The sequence below is a fragment of the Podarcis raffonei genome, chromosome 10 (genome assembly GCF_027172205.1).
Source record: "Podarcis raffonei isolate rPodRaf1 chromosome 10, rPodRaf1.pri, whole genome shotgun sequence".
NCBI classification, from domain to species: Eukaryota; Metazoa; Chordata; class Lepidosauria; order Squamata; family Lacertidae; genus Podarcis; species Podarcis raffonei.
The window spans coordinates 3191434-3215211 of record NC_070611.1 but is presented as its reverse complement, the minus strand read 5'-3'; the positions used below and the strand labels follow the sequence as shown (position 1 = coordinate 3215211).

At 45.2% G+C, this 23778-nt stretch overlaps 1 protein-coding gene across 1 annotated transcript in view; it reads right to left on the bottom strand.

The window, feature by feature from the left end:
* Nucleotides 1-568, bottom strand: part of ELAPOR2 (endosome-lysosome associated apoptosis and autophagy regulator family member 2) — an 84817-nt gene extending 84249 nt beyond the window's left edge. The window contains exon 1 of the mRNA XM_053407389.1: nucleotides 423-568. The gene's annotated coding sequence lies outside the window, so the exon portion shown is untranslated. The remainder of the gene's footprint in view (nucleotides 1-422) is intronic.
* Nucleotides 569-23778: the final 23210 nt, after the last annotated feature.

Genomic DNA, 23778 nt, shown 5'->3' with positions numbered 1-23778 from the left:
TGAATCCGAACAAACGCTCGTCTAAGTAGCTCAGGTCTAGTCTCCGCGGAAACAAATCGGGAAGAATTCGCCAGGAACAGGGCGCCTGGAAGCAGCCCGAGTTCACAGACCTGGCGCGCTTTCCCCCTACAAAGCCCCATCTGAAATCCTATCAGTGCCCCGCGCTTATGTGGCATCTCCCCTCCTTGGCCAAGAAGCGCGGATACTTCGAGGGGATGGACGTCCCAGCCAGGGACGCGGCCCGCTTCGCTTCTCGCCAGACCAACTTCCTACTTGCCAGAGGAGAGCGAGCTGGAGAGCGGGGGGCGCGGCGCCTCCTGGCCGCCTTGGCGCTGGGCTCCCCCGCTGCTCGGCTCTGTCTGCCCGACGGGGAGGGAGAGGGAGGGAGGGGGGGAGAAGAAGAAGCAGCGTCCGCATCTCACCTCCTGGCACTGAGGCAGCTGCAGGATGGACGACGCTGCCACCGCCTCGGCGCTCCGTCCGCCCAGCAGAGCCCATCCGCCCAGGCACCACAGGAGGAGGCTCGGGGCCGGCGCGGCGCCCGTCCAGGCACAGCAGCAGCGCCGCCTCGCCCGCCGCATCCTGGCCGGGCTTCTGGCCGCCGACCCCGACTCAAGCCCGCTCTCCGTTCGCCCCCGACGACGCCGCATCCCCGCGGGCGGCCTCTCCCGCTCTCTTCCCGGCGCTGGCGCGCATTTCAGGCGCAGGCTCGCCTTGGTCCTCCTCCTCCTCCTCCCAGCCCGGAGAAACGGAGCTGCTGCCGGGCGCGCCACCTGCCAGCTCGCGCTCGCCCTCCCTGGCGTCGCCAGCGGGGCGGACCCAGCCCGGCACGGGAGGAAGGGGCGCGCACTGCGCAGGCGCAGGCGCAGCGCCGCTGCTCCGCGCTCTCGTGGCCGCCACATCCGGCGGCCCCGGACACGCCGCGCCGAGATGCCGCCGCCGCCGCCCAGAAGACGCGCCGCGCCGCGCCGGCTCCCCGCGGCCGAGGGCGCACCTGTCCGGCGCGCGCTGCGCCGCCGAGGAGGAGAGGCGCCGAGGCGGCCCTCGAGGGCGCGGCGGGCCAGGGAAAGCGCTGGGGGTCCTGGGGGCGCAGCGAGGAGGTGGCCCGCTTGGCAACCGGGCTTCGAGCGGGGCTCCTCGGCTGGGGCTCCTGCGCTCCGGCTCGCAGTTGGAGGCGGCCGCGGGGTCTCCGGTAACGACAGATCTTGCCTGGAGCAGCTGGGGGTCTGGGGCACCTGCTGTAGCATCTTTAATGCACCAGGCTAAATGGGGTCTTGCTTTTATGGAGTTCCATAGACATCAAACTGCAATACACTAAGATGGAAGGAATAAAAGCGGCACAAGCATAATTAAAAATCAGTGTGAATATTTAACGCGTCGCATGTGCCGTCTTCCGTCGAAAATCCGCAGCCTTGCTGAATGAAGCCCGTGGGCCACAGGTTGGGAGCCCACGTTACTCTGTGGGTTTGCACGATTCCCCTACTGAGACCCCTGCGCTGGGGCCTTATTTAAAGGGTTTTGTTGGGGCATTGCTGGTATTGATTGAATTTTCTGGTATCTTAATTTTAAATCTTATGTGGAAATGTTCCATTTCATTGTGTACTTGCTGATATTTTATTTGTTACTTACAATTACTTTTGTTATGTTTGTTATGTTTTGTTATATTGAACAAATAAAATGATGTATGTATGTATGTATGTATGAGAAAACGTGGGTGTGACAAAGCAAGATTTGAATTGAGGACTTTGTAAAATGTCACTCATTCTTCTCAGCTGCGGTCTGTGCCCACTTGCCTGGCAGGGAGTGTGTCCCTTGGGACCCCTTGGGAAAGGCTGCACCAGTTCCGGGAATACTGATAGATACTCAACGCTTCTATGGTGCTTTGGAGCACTCAAAGGCACGAGTATTTACTCAGAACCTTGATTCACTTCAGCAGTTTCACCCTGGAGCCTCCCTTATCCATGTCTTCCTTTCACCCAGGAGAACACATTTCCTACTGGATGTTGCTGGACTCCAGTTCCCCCAGCAGAGCCATGATCAGGAAAGATGGAGAAGGGGGTCCAGTAACCACTGGAGGACCACAGGTTCCCACTTCTGCTTTAGCCAAACTCTAAAGCTGCAAACCAGGCAGAGTTTGGGGCGCCTGAGCCCATGGATTCAACAGAGGAGGCGCACTTCACTTTGCATAGGATGAGGCTGCATGTCTTGCAAGTTAAACAAAGCTCTCTGCTTCTTGCACTATTTGCCCACAGGATTAAGTCAATGTTTTCCTTACTCAGCTCCCATGAGATTTTAACAGTGATGTCATGCTTCGCAATGGGAATTGAAGTGCACCTGTTTTTATAGCACAACGTGTTTTGAAAACGCTGTTCTGTGTCCTGTTAAAACTCCAGAAAAGTACTCAGATTCTTGGCAACTTCTGTAATAATCCTCCATGCCCTCTGAGTTTGCTTGAGTTTACCACAACTTACTTTTAAGCCTTAGGCAGACACCCCATGTAGCTGCTATGTATCCTGCAGATGTTCTCATGCTGATAAGAGAAAGCCCTACGTTTCTACTGGACTCTGCTCTTGTGCAGCTTTAATAAAAGCTTGATCTACAAATATTAGCAGATGACAGTGCTCATCTCTGTGCCATGAAAGCTTCACCAACTAGATCAAAGTGCTTTTAAAGCCACCAGAGCTATGGAAAATAGTGCTTCCTTCTATTGCATGGTCCTTGCTAGATCTGGAAGCACGTCTGCTTCAACAATAAAATGGATGCCTGCCTCCCAACTATAATCAACGATGCAAGTATTTAATATATCATCTCCATATGGGCATGCTTTGCAAAAACCATTTTTGGGAAGAAGTCCTGGTTATCACCAACCTAGTCCTCTTTATGGTTTAAAGATGTGTATCTATTGTGATTTTATACTCTCCATATGAAACCTTTTTTCAAGTCAAGAGCAATGGATCTTCTCTGCTTTGTTTGTGGCAAAACAGTTAATGCTGCAACACTGGAAGGAGATCTTTCTACCTTGAGTACAATACTGGATCACAGAGTTACATTCTCTGTCCTCCTATGAACTTGGAGCCTACAGGCAAGAACAGCAAGAAGAGGCACACATGGCTGTGTATGTGTCTGGGTTTACTGAAACTTGTGCTTAGTGACCCGGGGATATTGCTAACTCCTTGGCGTAGCTGAGAAGCTTGAGTTTCCTTACTTCCTCCTCTTGCTTCCTCCTCCTCCCTTTCAGTCCATCCCTGCTTCTCTATTCCCATTGTTGTATAATTTAAATAGTTTGGAATAAAAAAAATGTTTGGAAAAACCACCATATCTTTTTATTAAGTACCAGAACAGGCTCGACCACACCACCCCCCACTGATCCATTGGCAACCATATCTTTGTGAGCCCCTGTGATATCATAGTTGCCAGCTATTCAGGCCATGGCCAAGCCCCCTCCCTCAGGGGTATCCAACACAGTGCCCTTCAGATAGTGTTGGATTACAAGTCCCATCAGCCCCACGTCCTATGGTCAGGGTTAGTGGGGGTTGTAGTCCAGGAGCATCTAGAGGGTACCATGTTAGCTACCTACCCCTGACATGCAGACTGGTTTCAGGGCTTTCCTGGGTTGTCACCAGTTAGGACCCCACCCACAGCACTTCTGCCCATGTACACATTCAACAATTGGAAGAAGGGCTTCAGTCCCAGCAGACTGTCCTTCCCCACAACCTGGCCTACAGGGGGTTTGGCTGGCTGTACTGTGTGGACACAGTACATTTTGCTAGGCTATCAGCCAAGTAACCCTATGTATCAGCTAAACAAGTGCATTTCTCCATGTATACAAAGCCCCAGGCTTCGGATTGTTCTGATGTGTACCTTCTATACTATCAGGACAATCAGAACATAATTAAAAGGTAAAGAACCCATGGCAGTTAAGTCCAGTCACAAAAGACTCGGGTTGCGGCACTCATCTCACTTTACTGGCCAAGGGAGCCGACGTTTGTCCACAGACAGTTTTTCCGGGTCATGTGGCCAGCATGACTAAGCCACTTCTGGTGAAACCAGAGCAGCACACGGAAATGGCTTTTACCTTCCTGCCAGAGCAGTACCTATTTATCTACTTGCACTGTGTGCTTTCAAACTGCTAGGTTGGCAGGAACTGGGACTGAGCAATGGGAGCTCACCCCGTTCGAACCGCCGACCTTCCTAGGCTCTGTGGTTTAGACCGCAGCGCCACTCGCATCCCACCTAGAACATAATTACCCTGTCCCAATTTTTCTTATACCTCGATAAAGAGACCAAAATGTGTTTAAAATGTGCATTTTAGGATAAAAATGGGTTTGGAAATGCATACATTGAGATAAAGTGCATATCTAAATGTATTTTACATTAAAAGCATGCACAATTATATATATACTGATTAAAATATGTATTTAAATATGAAGTTTCAAGCAGTTTTAAACATTTGCAAATTAATGCAGAAATAGTACAAAACTGACTTACAAATGAACAAATATGAAAGCAACACAAATGGGGGGATGATCTGCCCATCCCCCAACTAAGCCATATGTTGTGAACAAACAGTGGCATAAAAGTGGCTGTATCATATTTTCCTCTGATCTGATGTTTTTACCCAACACACAACTGAAAAGGGGAATCTAAGCAGATGTCTTCATGTTTAGAAGAAAACCATTAGCAGCTGCTCCAAGATTAGCTTGGTCTCTAGGTTGGCATTATGGTGCCTTAGCCAACAAAAAAGGGTGAGAGAAACGATTAACCTTTTGCTGCTAACCCTATCAGGCAAGTGAAACTCAAAACCTTTGTGCTTTCCTGAGGCATTTTCTCTCTGACATTTTGTGAGGGATAAACTCACTGCACACTCACCAGAAATATCAGGAGGGTCAGTGGGATGAATTCTAGATAAGGAGTGAAAAATATCAGGAAATGATACATCCTGCTTGAGGTGAGAGAACAGTCAAATGAATTTTTTTTCCTTAAAGAAAGATTGAGGATTAAAAATGCCCATGTCAACCCTAGCAGAACTCCATTATCATCTATCATTAGAATATTTATTTGAAAAATAGAACAGGAGATATTATATTGTTGGAAGTTACACTAGGGCATGGCTTTATCAGTGGGGGGGGAATGAAATTTCAGAAGGTGCTGATTTTCTTGTCATAAGTTATGGAGGTTGAGAAAACCTCCTGCTAAAATTCTCTTCTCTACGTAGCTATGATGACAACCAGATGACGTTTTCCCTGGGCTGTGTGACGTCAGACAAGAAAGGTGGGATGTTGCATTGCTGGCTCCTCCCTCCACACAGAGAACCTGATGTTGGGGAGAAGTGTTCCAGCCGTCCCTTCTCATTTTCTATGTGTAAATGGTTCAGGGGCTTTTTCTTCCTCCCAAGCACACCACCATCCCGAGGCAACCTTTCCTGGACACGTCAGGAAAAAAATCAAAACATGATTTGCTGTTTGTATAGATTCATTAGAAAGCTTTCTATTACACTGAAGTGAATGGGGGCCACCTCTGTCCCCACAGTTCAAATGCCTGGAAGATACACCACAACTGCTGGAATAGAGTACCACGAATTCGTGGTGCTTTGCTTCCAGGGAGAGAAAAGGACTGAGATTTTTAACATTTGGGCATGAAATGCAGGATTTGGCTTTTTCAAAGCCTATTCACATCATGCTTGGGGGAGAAGTTCTGCAAATAGGTTGGGTTGGGTTTTTTATTACTTTAAAATTACACGAAGCAACTGGCAATCAGTACAGTATATGATGCTGATTTCCAATTAAACTCTTTCTTCAGCTGCTGCTGCTGCAGAGATCAACCTCCTCATGATAATTGCTCAGCTAATTGTAATGTCTAGTGGTGTTTTAGGCGAGGTCTCACTCATTCTCTTCTCTGGGATGTGAGATTCCTTTGCACATAAAATATTTCTGTTTGCTCCTTCTAGTGCTCTTTTATTAGAAGCACTAGTTCTATTAGGGATGTAGAAGTATGTGCTCCTTCAGCTGCTCTCAGACCCACAAGACTGTCACAACAAGGCTGTATTATCACATCCGTATACACCCTACTGCCGGGATAGCTCAGTCGGGTAGAGCATAAGACTCTTAACCTCAGGGTCATGCGTTTGAGCCCCATGTTGGGCGAAAAGATTCCTGCATGCTGGCTCCCATGGGCAACTTGAGCTGCAGCTCCAGCCTCTCGCTCATGCTGGCCTCGGAAGAGATTCAAGCACGGAGGAAGACGGGGGATTGAGGTGAGGTTGGGGTGGCAGAAGGGCCAAGCAGGGCAGACCCCCACCATGCTAGCCCAGTGGGTGGCAGCTGAGGAGGAGCACCTGCAAGAGACAGAAGGAAACTCCTTCCCCCTACTCTCCATTGTCCCTCACATCATGCCAGGCTGGACCCACAGCTCGAATATGGAGGAAAGGTGTTCCATTAAAAGTCCAAACAGAACAGGGGACGCTTTGGTCCAGAAACAGGGTGATCCCATTTTTCTAGGGATGGGTGGCAACCATGGGCAGCAGCCCCCCCCCATCAAGTAAAGCAATAAAAATATTTAACTAATTTACCAATCACATTGGTTCTGCCCCCCCCCCAAAGTCCTGCCTCCCCTAACCAAGTCTTGTCCCCCCGGCTATGCCCATGGTGGCAACCTTACTTAAGGCAGAGCTGGGCAGACAAAGATGTTGGGGTCTTTGCTCTGTGTGCATTTCTGTTTATTAGAACTCCAAGATCTGCCAAGGAGAGCCAGATGCAAAAGGAGAGAAGGTTGTATGCAACTAGGTTCTCAGAGTAGGCCCACTGAAATGAATGTGCCTACACTAGTCACACCCATTAATATCAGTGGGTCTACTTGGAGTAGAACTAACATGGGATACAATAATGAGACAGTCCTTCTGAGTCTAGAAATTCATTTTCTGTACCAGATCTGCTCAATGTCATTTCACACAAAAGGCCACTCCTGGTCCACTTTCTTCCTTTCAGCAGCCGAATTTAGCTGGGAAAGGTAATTTTGTTGTTGCTGTCATCAAACACTTGAGAGCCAGAAACCTTTCTGCATTTACTAAGGGGATGTACCGGCAAATTCTGCTTGACCTTCTGCCTACCCGTTCCTTAAGGCCACTTAGTGAGTTCCCATCAGAAGCAAGATGCAAAGAGAGGCGCTCCTGCACTCCTAGACGGGTCCCAAGCTCTGGGGACAGAACTCCAGGGCCCCTTGGCAGAATGTGTAGGAGCCGGGCTGCCTTGGCATATTCCAAAATAAGCAAAGCAGCACATGTTGCCGCATAAAGAGCATTCCTCACCTCCCAAAAAATAAAGCCGTCACTTCCAGAGTGTAAAACTACCGGTACCAAACTGCACCCTGCTTCACAGCTCAGACCCTCTTCTCCACTGACTTGTCTTGCCCATCCCTCAGTGGCTGCTTCTGTGCCCTGAAGTCCTCTCTTGGAGATGGAGCTGCCAGCCAGCTGTGAGTCAGACCAGGTGCCCCAAGCAGCCTCCCTGAGCTGAATGCTTCACAGCCCTCAGTCCTCAGGGCCTTCGGGGATGTGACCTCCTTCAGAGCTGCAGTTATGGTGTCTCTCCCCAGAAGCGCTCGCTTGGGGCAACAGAACGCATCCTGTTAGATGTGCAGTCGCAGATCCGGTTTCATTTTCCTGTAAAACTGTTTACAGCTCCCCAAATATGCTTTATAAATTAATGAGGAAAACATTTTAAAAATAACCACCTACCTTTTTATAGGCCTATAACTCAAGGCAAGCGTACATAAACTGCAGCACATTTTAATTAAGTGGACTTTATTTCCTACACCCCTCTTAATGAAACTCAGTCTTAATGAGAAAGCGGGGCAGGTTCAATCCCTGCAAAGAATAAACCTGCAGGCAATACTGGCTGGCAGGTGGCCACTGTGGATTGGGCCCATAGAAAGACAGAAAGAGACAAGAGCAATCTTCATGTGACAAGAGGAAATGGCACATTTAATGTATTCATGTAAGGCACTCAGAGGGGTGTGCAGGATTCTTCCTCTCTCCCATTTTATCTTCACAGCGACCCTCTGAGATGAGGCAGGTCAGGCAAAGAGATGGTTGCTGGCCCAAGCCCAACAAGGAAGCTTCATGGCTGAAGTCCTAATTCAGAACAGTTACACTACTACTATAGAGCTTTATTCCACATATATTCCGCATGCCACCGTCCTGAAATTCAGGGAAGCTTTAAGGTGGAACAGATACAGTATAAGGAGCTTCTGCCAAAGGTGTTCTGACCAAGTTCTGTATTTTCTCTGTTGTTTAACTACAACTTTGATTTTGGGCAGAGTTATTTTGTTTCCTTTCTTCCATTGCACTGTTTGCCCATTTCAGGATTCATTTTTTCGCTTTGTAATTTAGCTCCCCTCATTTGTTGTGCTTTCTCCCCCCTCTTGTTTTTAACTTAAGAACTGAAGAAGAGTCCTGCTGCATCAGGCCAAGCCCCACCTGGTCCAGCATCAGGTTCTCACAAGGGACCAGCCACATTTATGGGAAGCCCGCAAGTGGGACTGGACAGCAGCATCGCTCTCTCCGCTCGTGGTGCCAGCAAGTGGGACTCAGAGATAGACTGTCTCTGACAATGGGAGCAATTCCCTTTAAACAATAGTTTAAAACAGTTTGTTGTTTTTTAAAGGGAAGTCTTAGTAGGTGCCTCAAAGCACCTTGCACACCTTTAAGACCTTTTGGGTTGCAGCCCATGTGAGCATGAGTGTTGTAGGAGCATTCGGGTAGAGAAGAATGTAGAACTATTTTAACAACAGCAGATCTTTTGCTTGTATTTGTTTGATTTACCGACTCCCTCAGGGAGCTGGTTTTTTTTTTTATGACAACATCCCAGAACAGAAGGCAATCTGACAGGAAATGCAGATGTAATTTGCTCTGACAACTTCAGGAGTTCTTCCTACACCCCCAGTGTTTTCCAAGAACACAGATTCAAAAATTCATATGTAATTTTTTCAGTCTAAGTCTGTAATTTTGTGCATACTTACTTGGAAGAACTGAGTGGGATTCCCTTCAAGGTTGCAAACTTATTTCAGTGCAAGTTTCCCCAGGTCTAACCAGAGAGTCCAAAATAGAGACCGACTGAGCTAAAGACTTCTTCTATCCAGGGCCTTCTCCAGCCTCCCTACCCCAAAAGGCAGGACTACTGAGATAAGGAAAGAGTCTCAGCAGAACAGACTGGCTTCAAATGGATTGCCTGATCACAGCTTTACCGTATGCTAGAAATACCAGCTATCATTGAAAACACACACAAATTCATTTTAAATATGCTCCTCTCTTCATATGGATTTGAGAGACTCGAAGGTAATAATGAGATAACAAAGGCTCTTCCTTTCCACATAACTTGGTGAGCTGCGCCTGCCCTGAATTCCAGTCCTACAGCCCTTAGTCAAAATGGCTTCCAAAATCCCTTAAATCTTCTCCCAAGTGCCCCCAGTCCTCCACAATGCAAGTCTGCATGCAAGAGGCAGACCTAAATAAGCCAAGTAGGTTACATGGGTGCAAGCTGTGCTCAAAATCATGCCTGAGTTTCCTGGGGGGTGAGGATTTCCCTTTATACATTAAAAATGGCAAAAGCAGCTGCCCCCAGTCTCCTCCTTCCATTTATCCTAGAAATATCTGGTCAATCTTGATGTGTGACACACAGGGGCGTAATCACCTTAGGAGGTTTGAGGGGGTCCGTGCGCAATGTTACACAACACCCTGACATTGCACTTGCAATGCTGTGAGGAGCCAGGGTGGAGTCAAATGCTCCCTGTATATTGAGGGGGCTTGGCCCCCTCAAAAATACTTGTGGGGGGGCTGCCTCAGCCCCTGGGAGTTTGTGCAACCAGGGAAGCTCTCACCCAGGATGATGGCATTACATGTTGAGATTTACATGCTGTTACTGGAGGAGAAGAGGATTCTTCCTTTTTAAAAAAACCATCATCCAGCTCCACTCACCACTCAAAAGCTTAAATCCACAGTGCAAAGAGGACAGGTGAGTCAGCCTCTATGAGGACATATATCACAAATGCCATGGAGAACTAATAGGAGGCTGCTTCTGCGGAGAACCTTATGTGTCAAGTGACAGTTGATGTTTTAGCAAGATACAGGTAGATTTAAAAACTCTGGAGGTCCCTTGGAGTTGTATAATATCAGGTGCAAGGCACTTTTCTCCAACAGAAGGGTACGGTCAGGGAGCACAGGAGGAAGAGCTGAAAGGCACCACTGCCTCCCTCCCAGATTATTAAGGAATAAATAATGGGATGAGGTGAAATTTCAGTGTGTATGAGGGCTATGGGCTGCCGTTTGCTTCTCTGTTATTCTTCTTTCTCTCACATACATAGATCAGCCCAACTACACTGAAAGCCAATTAAACACTGGCTACACAAAACAAAGCTGCGCTTACAAACTCTGGGCAAACAAACAGCAATAACACAGTGACACAGTAAATTCATGTAAATATATACTGGAGTGACAGTAAGGATTGGAAGATATTTATCCAAAACATTGATTCAGAGCCATCATACACAGGATACAAAATTTGGTTGTGGGCAGACCATCTCAGACTGCAGCTGAACAGCTTTTGGTTTGGATGCTCCACACTTGTAATAAAGAGATGTGCTCTGACATAGGTCTGCCCTAAACTTTCCTCCTTTTGGCAAAAATATTTTTACTGGGGTTTTCTGTTGCTGCAGGATCTGTAGGTGGAAGCCGGAGGCCTGCAGCACCTCTTTCCAACTATAATAGGGTACTTGGTGTTCTGGCTGCATTCTCCTTAGGTGCCTGAAAATATCTCCCAACCCAGAGAGGTGGTTGGCTATGAATCAGCTGGTGAAGAGCGGGGCATCAGTGCCTTGGCAACCCTCCTGCCCCTCCACATGATTAGCAGAATTATAATTTTTATTATTATTTATTCAATTTACGTACATACCACCCAGGACTGTGCACAATATGAAGAATACATTTTGTGGAGCATAAGATTAAAAAATAACAGAAAGCATTATAATACGTAGCATGATAATAAAATAATCACAATAGCAGTTCCCTCCCCCATTTAACAGGCCATAAATTATTTAATGGCTGAATGCCTGGACAAAGAGGGACATTTTGCCTGGAGCCTAAAGACATGTCATGATGGCGCCAGGGAAGTCTCTCTGGTGGGAGAGAAGCAGATTAATCAGTGCAACAACAGCAGCAAAAGGAAAGAACAACAGTGTGATTAGTTTTTATCATTTGTATAGGCTCCAGAAATGTATACCATGGAAGTTTGGGTTACCTTGTTCTCTTTGGTGTCCTCAGTTCTCTTTTCGCACAGAGCACCTGCCACCTTTGTCCTCTTTGAATTCCCTGAGAACAAGATTGCGCTGCAGAAAGGCTTCTGGGGGAAACAGAATAGTTTGGTCAATTAGATGGCTTTTCTTTTGATAAGGACAAAACGAAGGTTTTAGTTTTAAAAAAAATGGATCAAATATACATTACAGGATTTGACAGGGCTGAAGGTTGAAAAGAAGGTTAAATATCTGGGTGTTTGGTTGGCAAATAAAAATGCAGTGCTATTTCAAAACAACTATGTGAAAATATGGAATATGGTTATAGCAGACTTACAGAGATGGAGAAGAAGGATGGGTAGAATCCCTGATGGGTAGAATCCCGGTCATCAAAAGGAATGTAGTACCGAAAATAAATGCTGTTTCTCTTTCAGACTGTGCTGGTAATCAACGCGATTCCCTGTTTTAAACAATGGCAAAAAGACAAAACTATATTTATTTAGCAAGAATAAGTTTTAAGAATTTAAGAGATGCTAAAGAGTAAGTCTTGCCTTACCTAATTTAAAACTGTGTCACGAAGCAGCTTGATTAACTTGGTTAAAAGAGTGGGTGACGTTAAGAAATACTACATTATTGGACTTGGGAAGATCTGACAGAAGATTTGGGTGGCATTCATATCTGTGGTGTGACAAAGGCAAAGTGCAGAAAGCTTTTCTTTATGTTATATATGGAGGAATCTGATGGAACATAAAAGTCCCTTATGGTTATCAGCAATGGAGGCTTGAGCACATAAAGAATAAAATCTGCAACCCAAATGGGCTTTATATAGAGATTTCTTGAGTTTTCAGGACAATGAACGTAAGCTTAAAAAGTTCAACTAAATACAAAACTTAATGGGTATCTGGTTCCAATATCATGAATTAAACGAAATCTATAAAAAGGATTTAAAGAATGGATTTGCAGAGCAAAAGTCAACCTTTGAAGTAGGTTTATGTGAAAATGATGAGAAATTAATTTCTAAAATGTACAAATTGCTGTTAGCATGGGAAACAAAGGATGAAGTGGTTAAAATAATGATTAAGTGAGCTAGGCAGTGCTATTTTTCTTGAGAAAGAGGTACAAGAACTCATCATCAACGCCTCCCTTCTTCTCTTGGAATGGCAATGGCGCACACCTGCCTTCTTGTGCTCTCCGGCTGAATGAAAAGCCCTGGGACTAAGGATGTTGGACATAATATAGATATGGCTGCTTGGGATAAGCTTTGGAAAACAGGAATGAAATTTACAGCATGTTATAGCTTTAAAAAACTATTACAAGATGCTGTATAGATGGCATTTAACCTCCAAGAAGCAAGCTCAAATGTAAAAAAATGTATCAAACAAATGTTGGAAATGTAAGGACTGTGAGGGGTCATTCTATCATATGTGGTGGACCTGCAGGAAAGCAAAGGCCTTTTAAGACGTGATATATAATGAAAATAATTTTTAAAATTAAAGTGACTTTTCCCAAGAGGCCAAAATTCTTCCTGCTGGGGAGACTAGACAGCGAAAGCCCAAAGAAAGCCTCTGCAGTATTCATGTATATGACTCCAGTGGCAAGGATTCTCTGGGTACAGAAATGGAAGGAGAACACCCTCAAAGGGAGTGTGGCTGGTGGAAATCCTGGAATGCGCAGAGATGGCAAAATTGACTGCACTGATTAAAGATGCAAATTTAGAATATTTAAAGAAACCCTTTCAAGTCAACACAGTTATTTCCCATATGCAAAGACCACAGTAGGGTCTGAAGTGTAAGAAAATAGCATAACATATTTTTTAAAAAAAAACAAGTTAGAGAGGATGAAATTAGACATGGTGGAATCTTAAAACACAATTGTATGTACTCTGGGTTATAAACGTCAAAGTTGGGCGAGTGGGAAGTCACTAGTTTTGTTGAATTGGAATATCTCTTTCTTTCTCCTCTCTAGAATATGCTCCATCTAGGGATGAGAGAGAAATCAGACTCAGTTTGCATTTAAAGGCAAATATATCTAATTCACGCTTTTTGAAAAGACACAACCATCCCTCAGAATCTGCAAATACCCAGATTTTGCAATGCAGTTCTCCAGCCAAGTAATGTGTAGAAAAAAATGTGTATACTAGACTGAAGCTTGCATAGAAATGCATATGTTGCAGGGCATTCTATTAGGGGATACCGCTTTACAGAATGCATAGATTGAGCAAAATTGCACAGAAAATTTGCATGAGAAATTGACACTGAATTGCTGGTGAATTTTCATAAGGACTTTTTAAAAAAATCATACACAGATGTTGATTACTGAATTAAAGATTGAACAAATTAGAGCCTGGGAGGAACTGAAGTTGACAGATTTCTCCATCACTAGCTCCATCACACCTCAACCTACTTTAAACAGCACCTGAAACCCCATCTTGCAAAAATTGCCTTCCCAAGTAAAGATCTTACACCTTTTCTTCTTTTGTTTTCTTAGTGGCAAACTACAGAGATGCAACCCTGTAATTCTTTTCTGAAACTAAATACAGCCTTGAGAAGCTGCTGGTTTGAACAGCACAGCTTGGGGGAGGCAGGGAGAGGGTTGGTTAACACTTTCCTTTTCAGTAATTTGCCCCCATCTACGATTTTCTCAGGGTTTGTGTCTATAGATGTGTATTTAAGGAGAAAAACAGTCTATTGGATAATCAGCCTGTAGGTGACTTGGTGTGTAAGAGTAGCCAATGGTCATCAGATGAGCATCAGATTTTGCCAGACTGACAGCTAACACTTTCAGAAATCTACTTTTCAAATCCTACTCAGTGCTTTGAAAGAGAAGCCTTTAATTGGATTGTGTTTCCTTTAGAAAGCCTGTTTCGTTTAATTTCCTTTTCAGCTTGTCAGTTCTCCTGACACGGTGTAAGCCCTTTCCCCCACTGCACACAGATTGAGAGCCCTTAAAAGCAAGTCACATTTGATGGAGGAAAAAGTAGTTCCTCTACAGACAACTCAAGATCAGTTGCCTGAATTGAACTACAGTGGTACCTTGGTTTATGAACTTAATCTGTTCCGGAAGTCCATTCTTAAACCAAAGCGTTCTTAAACCAAGGCCTGCTTTCCCATAGCAGTGGGGGATGCAATTTACAAATGAAACACACTCAACAGGAAGCGAAACATGTTCTGCTTTCAAGGCAAAGCTGCTCTTAAACCAAGGTACCACTGTAAACATGTTTTTGACATGCATTAGCTTTATGAGGGGTGCATAGGGCATTAGGGGAGGGGTACTACCTCTGGTGGGGGACACATCATGCTTCTTCTGGGCTGGTTTGTCCGCTTTTGATCTCCATCCTGCACTCAGCTCTCACCTTTGGCTCCTAGAAGCTGTCAGCATGCGACAGCAGCCACACCCCGGGAACGGCTTCCCCTGGCCAGCTAAACCAGGTGAGGGGAGCCAATGGGTTTTAAACCCTCAGTGAGTTAGGGACTCACTGCATGTGAAGCTCTGGCAGATGGAGTGGGCGAGACCAAGAATGGGTCCAACCGTCAAGAAGGCGGTTTCTGCAGGTGCTGTAGATGGAAGTGAGGGGCAAATGGGTCTCGTCAACCTGGGAAGGGAGCCCATCTGGGAGAAGGAAAACTCTGATAACCCTCTGCTGCCTTGCAGGATATCTTCAGGAAAAGAAAAGGCTAAGGAGGAAGCCCCACACAAATCCAGAGTGGAGTCTCTAACAAGGGTGCCAACTTGAATAGAATATTGGGGGGAGCCAGGAAAGCACCACCCTACATTATCAATTACCAGACACAGGGCATGCACACCATTTGAATGGCAATGCCCACCAACGTGGGAGGTGGGGCTAGCCCCCTCAAACATTTTAGGGGGGGAAGACCTCAGTCCCTAGGAGTTGGCTCCTTTGGTCCCAAAGGTAGTTGGATGGTGCCTTGTGTGCTTCCTTTCAGCAGCTCCTGCAGCCAGAAGCCAAACATACTGCTCTGCTTTCCTTCCAACCACATAAGCAGAGCCGAGAGTAAGGTCTTGTCATCTGGGCAGCCCAGGACCTCCAGACACACTGCCCAGGCTTGCGTCCCAGGGAGGTCTCTTGGTGCTGCTGACACAGCAGTTTTACTTCAACCCCGGAGACACACTCCATTGTCTCTTGAGACAGACGGATGCAGGCTTTATGCATATTATATTCTGCAGTATAGGGACATGGGTGGCGCTGTGGTCTAAAGCACAGAGCCTAGGGCTTGCCGATCAGAAGGTCAACGGTTCGAATCCCCGCGACGGGGTGAGCTCCCATTGCTCGGTCCCTGCTCCTGCCAACCTAGCAGTTCGAAAGCATGTCAAAGTGCAAGTAGATAAATAGGTACTGCTCCAGCAGAAAGGTAAACGGCGTTTCCGTACGCTGCTCTGGTTCTCCAGAAGCGGCTTAGTCATGCTGGCACATGACCCGGAAGCTGTACACCGGCTCCCTTGGCCAATAAAGCGAGATGAGCGCTGCAACCCCAGAGTCAGCCACGACTGGACCTAATGGTCAGGGGTCCCTTTACCTTTACACCGCAGTATAACCGTTCAGATTACGTTCTGCTTCTAAATCACCTATTTTATTATGAAATGGCTTCTAAGCTGTTATTGCTCATCCCAAGGGCTACTCACCCAGAGCTCATGCACCCAGCCACTCTGTTTCAGTGGTTTTGTGGCAAAGACTTTAAAGCAGCACAAAGGAGCATTATCATATTTCCATAAGATCTCCCACCTCCCTGAAACAAAAATTGAACACAGGTGGACAAGTTATTTGAATGATTTGTCACAAGTACCAATCATGATTTGGCACATTAAGAACCTTTGCTGAGCTTGTGAGGAACACATTGAATGAGACCTGTTTATCCCATAAAACAAAGCATCTGAGCCTAGAACACAAAATATGAACACCAGACTTTGCCAGACTGACAGCTAACACTTTCAGCTGCGACTTGAACCAAGAACCTCCTTGCCTGCTTCCTGGTATCCCTTGCAGTGAGCTACTTTTGGCTTTAGAAGTACAGGCCAAAGGGTGGTATTGGTCTCCATGGACTAAAGAGAAGGAAGCTGCCAGCGGAGGCCACGCCATGGACGGATGTAAGAAAGGAGGCAGGTGGCAGCCAGCTGAGGCTGGTCAGACAGTGACCAAGTGACCCATTTGCCCTAAGCAACCAGTCTTCATGGCAGAAGGTACCTGGAAAAGGTGGTGACTGGAAATGAAATGGCAAATTTGTGCTCAGGTGAAAGTGAGGAGGTGTGGTGTCGTCGTCCCCCCTCCCCCGAATGTCAGTGTACCAGCCAAACTACACACCTGTTAAAGGACAGGAGTGCTAAGGCTAAGGACTGTCAGTATCTGTGAGGACTGTGCTAACATGCAGGTATATTTTTTTTAAAGAGGGGGGTTTCCGTGGGTGATTCCAGACAGGGGTTTATTGTGGGAAGGGTCTCCTCGTGCATGCATTTTTTTTAGTAGCATCCATACATTTCCCATTTCATATTTTTTTAAGAGATATTTATTAAAGTTTCCGATTTTTATACAAACAAAAAACAAACAAAAAAGTTTTTTTAAAAAAACATATAGTTCATAATCCATACTTTTCCATAACATATTTCTCTGACCTCCTCATACCTCCCCTTCTTGTATTCCATTTCAAATTATTTGTTCAGCAAATCCTTAACTTAAAGCATTACAGCTTATAAACACCTTATTTTCTATCCAATCCTTTTTTTTCTTCATATTCCTTTTTATCATTACAGCTAGAAACCACTCAATTTCAATCCAGCATCATTCAACAGTCCTTAATTTTACAATATTTCTGTAAATAGTCCTTAAATTTTTTCCAATCTTCTTCTGCCGACTCTTCTCCCTGGTCACGGATTCTGCCAGTCATTTCTGCCAACATACCGGTACATTTCCCATTTCATCTGAATTTGCTCTTCTGGGGTGGAGTGGGAGGGAATGGGATAAATCAAAAAAATTAAAAGCTATTGCAAGGAACCTATTGTGAACCTGTTTATCATATGAAGCCCCCATCTGGAAGTGCTCTCAGCTGGAGGGGAAATGAAAGAAGCAAGGAATAAACACAGGAGGGTCACAAATGGGCGGTGATTTTGTGTGGACCTCCCTCTACCCTATAAAAGGAAGCAACTGGAGCATGGCAAGCCCTAGTGTGGAAGCCCACATGGCCTCTGGGGACTGGCTTGTATTGGGAGGGTGGAGAGAAAGAGGCTGGCAAAATCACAATACTGTCAGATAACTGGTGCTTAGATCAAACAAAATCAACGGACGTGTAACTATCTTTGTCATGTTCCTCTCTGGTCTGTCTGTTGCCCTTTCATCTTCCTTCCCGTCTGTCTGTAGTCTTCCTCCAGTGCAGAAATTTAGATAAGCTCTTTGCAGTCGTCGTCTTTTTGCATGTTGAAATATACTCAGAGTCGCAAAGTGATTTCATGCTCTTTATTCAGCTCATAGTCAACTCAGTACATAACACATGTGTTGCGTGAGGCACCATTTATATGCTGAACAATCAATCAATAATAAATGTGAGATTTTCAATTTGATCATAAAATAACATATAATTTATAATCTTGTTCAGATCAAAGGCCAAACGTTGGACTAACCAGGATATGTCCAGGAATTGGACTGTCAAAATGGCCTGTGGTGGATCTTTGCCTAATCGGCAAAATGTCCAGGAAAACTAGGGCAATTTTTAAAGAAAAATGCTGTAAAAATCCAAAAAAAGTTTTGGGGGGGTAGATGTTCCCCCCAAAAGGTCAACAACTTTGTTCCTGGAAATTAACGTGCTTGTAGCCCAGATCCTGTTAGCCCAAAGATGGAAAGAAGAACAGTTGCCAACAATAGAAGAATGGCATAATAAAACTTATGGACTATGCAGAAATGGCAAAGCTGACGGCAAAACTCAAAGACTGACAATGAGAAGTTTAAAAAAGAATGGGGAAAATTTATTGTGTATGTGCAGAAATACTGTAAACAAGTTGGTACATTGGCATGTTTAGATTAAGCACTTGTTAAGTAGTAAAGAATTAGAGAATGTAAAGGTGTAACAAGCAGATAAAAATGATAACAAAATGCAGAGAATGATGTAAGATGTAAAGAACCAGTAGAAGGGGATGGAAGGAAGTCTTGAGGTTTAAAGAACCTCAAAAGATGGTTTGTAAAATAGTAGGATTTTTTATTAGAAGTATAAATGATAGATGGTGGTTTGATTTTTATATCCTTATTTGATTATTGTTTCTGAAAAAAATAATTACAAAAAAAGAGAGAAATTGACGTGCTTATTTACAGAAGATCATGCACAAAAATAATCAAGCATATTTAATGTTGCTTCTCCAAGATCATAACTAGGAATTGACATGAACACATTAAATTATCAGCAGGGGCCCAACATATGGGAGGAGTGCAGATTCTGTCCCTCAGCATCTGTCTCTTCGGATTAACGCTTGCCTGCCTCAGGGACGTTTCTGCCACGGGGCCACCAAGCATGACAAAGCTAACGTGGCTCTTTCCAGCTCATTTAAACAATTTCCCATTGTGTCTGTCACAGCTAAAATCTTCATCAGCATCCGCAGACAGCTGTGGCAGGCTTTGCACTTTGCATATGCCACTGAATGGAAGGCCAAGTTAAAGGGAGGGAGTGTGAGAAGAGACTGTGGACGCTGCCCTGGAGCTGCTATGAGAGAGACACAGACAGACAGACAGACAGACAGACAGACAGACAGACAGACAGAGACAAGTCCTTTTGGAAATATGGCAACCCTAGAAATCTGAAACCCAGTTCTCCACATTTCAGCAGCAATTTGCCATTTTCCAAAAAAGAAAGAAATTTCTTCAGAATTTTAGTGCACATTTCTCCTTTTTTAAAATACTTTAATTTTTCTAAACAACAAAGATAGGCAATGCACATGAAAAGAAAAATTGGCATCTTTCTTTTGACTTCATCATTGAAAGCTTCTTGTGTTTTATTTACAGTATATCACATTGTTATTAATGTCTGTTTTTCTAATACACATCTTTTTGTATGCAGTTTTGACTAATGCATGCATCATTGCAAGTAATTTATCCTAATATAATGCATTTTCCATATTTTTTCACTAATATGTTCATTTTTAGGCACTTCCCCACCCCGCTGCCTCCAACATATGTATTTTTGTAAACATTCATTTGGAGAAATGTGTTGCAAAATTCAAGTAAGTGTGACTTTTGAAGGATGGCTGTGTTTCAGTTCTCATGTTTTTTTGTAAAGTGCAAATCTGGTAAATTAGGTTCTAAATGCAAACTGAAACAAAGTTCTCCCCCATCACTAAGTAAGTTGCAACTAACTTTTCTCATTGGCTTACTCTAAGCATGACTAAAACTGGATCCAACCCATAAGGAGGAGAGGTGAGCAAGATGATAACCACGATTCTTTGGTGGATAGCAGACTAAGTTTTGGTGTTCCGTGTTGACAGTGCCACAGGCAGGCAAGGACAGCCAGATGCATGTACTTGAGGCAGAGCACAGAAGGAGAATCAGGTCCCACCCCTGAAAAGGGCTGCAGACATTTACTCCGATCTAATGCTCGCCTCTTTTGGCCAAATTACGTTGTGCAAAGTAAGGTGTGCATTAGATTCAATGGAACATTTACATTCGCCAGAAAATACTTTTCTTGGTTTCAAAGTTCTGAAAACTGAGGTGTGCGTGAGATTTGATGGCGCATTCAACTCAAGTGAATACAGTACGTCTAGAAGACTCAGCTGGCAGCTTTCCATTGTTGGTCCCCCACTGCAAAACAAACAAACAAATCCATCTACTCACAAAGACAACGCAAGCGCCCATCTTTGTAAAGGCATGCTTCTCTCTGGGCTGGAGCACGCCCTCTAGGCCATATTTGCAATCATCTTTGCTGAGCAGTTTTCTGGTGGAGAATGACTAGCACCATGGCAGGGGGCAACCAAGACGACCTACAGTCTGTCCATTGCATCCAAAATCAGCAAACCAATCAAAACCAGCCTGTGATTCTGAACAGATCTGACAGTAAACTCACATTAAAAAATAAAAATGAATCTGAAGAAGGAGGAGGAGGAGGAGGAGGAGGAGGCAGCTAAGAACTTTGGAATTTCTGGATACATTTTCTGTGCCATCTCCTGCACTCCAGTGCCCATGTTAATTTCTCTGAAGGAGTCCATTTAGCATGTTGCAAAGGAAGAAATGAGGTCAAAATGGCATGAGAGAAAACAGGTGCTGTCACTCCTTGCCGTCTAACCTCACTGCCCCTTTCTGTCACCGCTGCCCCTCACCCTGTCATCAAGCCTATAATCTGTGCATCAGATTTTGCTACAGTCTAGCTCACTTGACTTGCAGATTTTCAAGGACATTTCTTCAATCTCACCTTATCCAACTTCCAACATTTTGTATTGATTTATGGCATTGTAGTTAGCTGGGAGGAAAATAAAAATCCCAGGCCTCCTTTTTCCGCCATAGCTTCTTTGCTGCTTAAGATGCAGCCCCATCTTCCATGAGTAGCTACTTAACTGCTGTACTGCATTTCAACAACGACTATGAGAGTTATTGGGAGTTTGAAAATAAACAGATGGCATGCATGAAACGTCTAAGGTTTCGTCTGCACATTTAAAACAGCATCATGCCACTTTAAACAGTCATAACTTCCACCAAAGAATCCATGACTTCATTTGAGAGAGCTATGCATGATGTGTTAGGGTTGACTGGCTTTGCTTTCAAACTTTTCAAACTCATTTTGATGCATCATCAGCTCCATTAAGTCTTATCGGCTTGGCAGTCTTTTATCAGGCTTAAGTTTCTGTACCCATAACATACTCCCAGCCTATGATCCCCTTTGATAAGAAGTGCAGTGCAGTGCCATAGAGGAAACTCTCTCTGGGAACTTAAAAGGCCTGGGCCATAGGGCCATGGACACATATTTACATAAAATTTGCAAATGCTGATTTACAGGTTTATACATCCAGTGTTACATAAAGTGAGTCAACCAATTTATCTGTCCAAACCACCCCAGACAAATTATTCAATTAATTTGCTCCCCACATCAGTTCACACCAAAACAGGTTGTTTGTTTTGAAAAGATTGGCTCCAGATCCATTCAGTTCCTTCACTTCCCCCCGTGTTACCCCCAAACCATATCTGAAGTCAACTTAAATTTAATAGCCCAATTTAATAGTCTACCCAGGAATCAAGATCGCCCCTTAATTCAATTTTCCCCAAACTTATTCCCTACCTGGACACTCAGAAAACGTTTTGGGAGCTTATGTCCACACAATGCCAACTGTGCACCATTCATGCACATCTTAAGGTTTGCAGGAACCACAGGCTGGAGGAAATAAAAATAAATATGGGGAAGGAGGGAGGGACAGACCTCAGAAAGGCCCAGAGAGGACTGAGCATGCTCAATGGGTATGGCATTCTGAGTACCTATTAGGATAAGAGGCACAAGTATACAATCTGTGTACTCAGATAGTTGAGCTGTACACTTTGCACCCTCATTCAGTGTGAGCAAGCCTGTTCTCGTAAGCCCCACTCATTTTTCTGTCCTGTTCTCATGGCGGTTGCAGTGATTACCTTGTGCACCCAGCACAATTTCAAGAACAGCTGCTGTAGATCAGGGGTCAGCAAACTTTTTCAGCAGTGGGCTGGTCCACTGTCCCTCAGACCTTGTGGGGGGGCAGACTATTTTGGGGGGAGATGAACGAATTCCTATGCCCCACAAATAACCCAGAGATGCATTTTAAATAAAAGGACACATTCTACTCATGTAAAAACACAATGATTCCCGAACCATCCGTGGGCTGGATTGAGAAGGCAATTGGGCCAGATCCGGACCCCAGGCCTTAGTTTGCCTGCCCATGGTGTAGAGCAATACCCATTCATCGTCTACAGAACCTTGTCAAAGGGGACCCCATTTGTGAAAGTGAGCAACTAGAGAGCTCAAGCATGAGCAACGGGGACACCTGGTGGCTGTGGAGAACCAAAATTGCAGCAGGAGTGCACTCTATGCAGAGTAAATGGGGTGTGTACACAGGGAGTGGCAGCTTGCTCAGTGACCAGGTAGGGGACTGACGGTGGACTTAGTCAGTTATTGAAAGTGCCAGGACTGTGATACTTAGTCACCTCATCGATCATTGCTGGGAAACTTCAGAAGTGGAAGGAAAAGCTCCAAAGTTTTTATACAATGTCATGAAAATGTTCAAAAATGGATTCAAAATCCAGTTAATAAACAGCAAGTTACAGTCATGTATATTTTATGTGACTGACTCATGAACTTTTCAGTATAATGGTTTTCTTACCAATTGCTTATCTGGGGTGTTTGGGGAGGGGTGGTACCTCAAGTGGAGGACACCCACATCATGCTTCTTCTGGGGTACTGTGTCCATCTTTGGTCCCCATCCTGCACTCAGCTCTCACCTGTGTCTCCTAGAAGCTGTCAGCATGCAATGGCAACCACACCCTGGGAAATGGCTCTGGCTGGCTGGCTAAACCAGGTGAGGGTACCTGATGGGTCCCAAACTGCAGTGAGTTAAGGGCTTCCCCTGCATGTGAAGACAGGCACCAGTGGATTGAGCAGACAAGACCAATACAGTTGTACCTTGGGTCCCAAACGCCTTGGTACTCGGACATTTTGGCTCCCAAACGCCAGAAGTGAGAGTTCTGGTTTGTGAACGTTCTTTGGAACCTGAACATCTGACAGGGCTTCTGGGGCTTCTGATTGGCTGCAGGCGCTTCCTGCAGCCAATCAGAAGCCGTGCTTTGGTTTCCAGTCGTTTTGGAAGTTGAACGGACTTCTGGAACAGATTCCGTTCAACTTCCGAGGTACTACTATAGTAGGTCCAACAGTCAAGAAGGCCGGTGGGGCTCATCTACCCGGGAAGGGAGCCCTTCTAGGAGAAGGAAAACTCTGGTTCTAAAGCTCCACTGCCTTGCAGGATATCTTTGGGAGAAGAAAAGGCTCAGGAGTAAACCCTACACAAATCCAGAGGGGAGTCCCCAGTATGGTTAGATGGTGCCTTGTACGCCTCTTTCTGGCAACTCCTGCAGCAAAGCTGGTGTCGAATGTCTTGCTCTGCTTTCCTTTGGGTTACCTTAGCAAGGCCAAGAGGGGAGTCTTGTCCTCTGGGCAGCTCAGCACCTCCAGACACACAGCCCACACTTGCCCCCCAGGGAGGTCACTTTGGTTCTGCTAATGCAGAAGTTTGACTTCACCCCAGAGGCACACTCCATTGTCTCTTGGGACAGATGGATGCCAACAATTGGTCCTCTACAGCACGAGGTGTCCTGGAGCTCCCTGAATGAAACATCACAGAGCAGCCTGTGCTGAAGGACCACAGGGTTCACTATGCGGATCTGTTGTCTTTGGGGAAAACTGCAGTCCAACCTTCCCAACCATGACACAGGTGTCTTCTTTTCAGAACCAAGAGGGAAATGCCAAGTGGCCACGAAACCATAAGGAGCACTAGAGGTGCTGG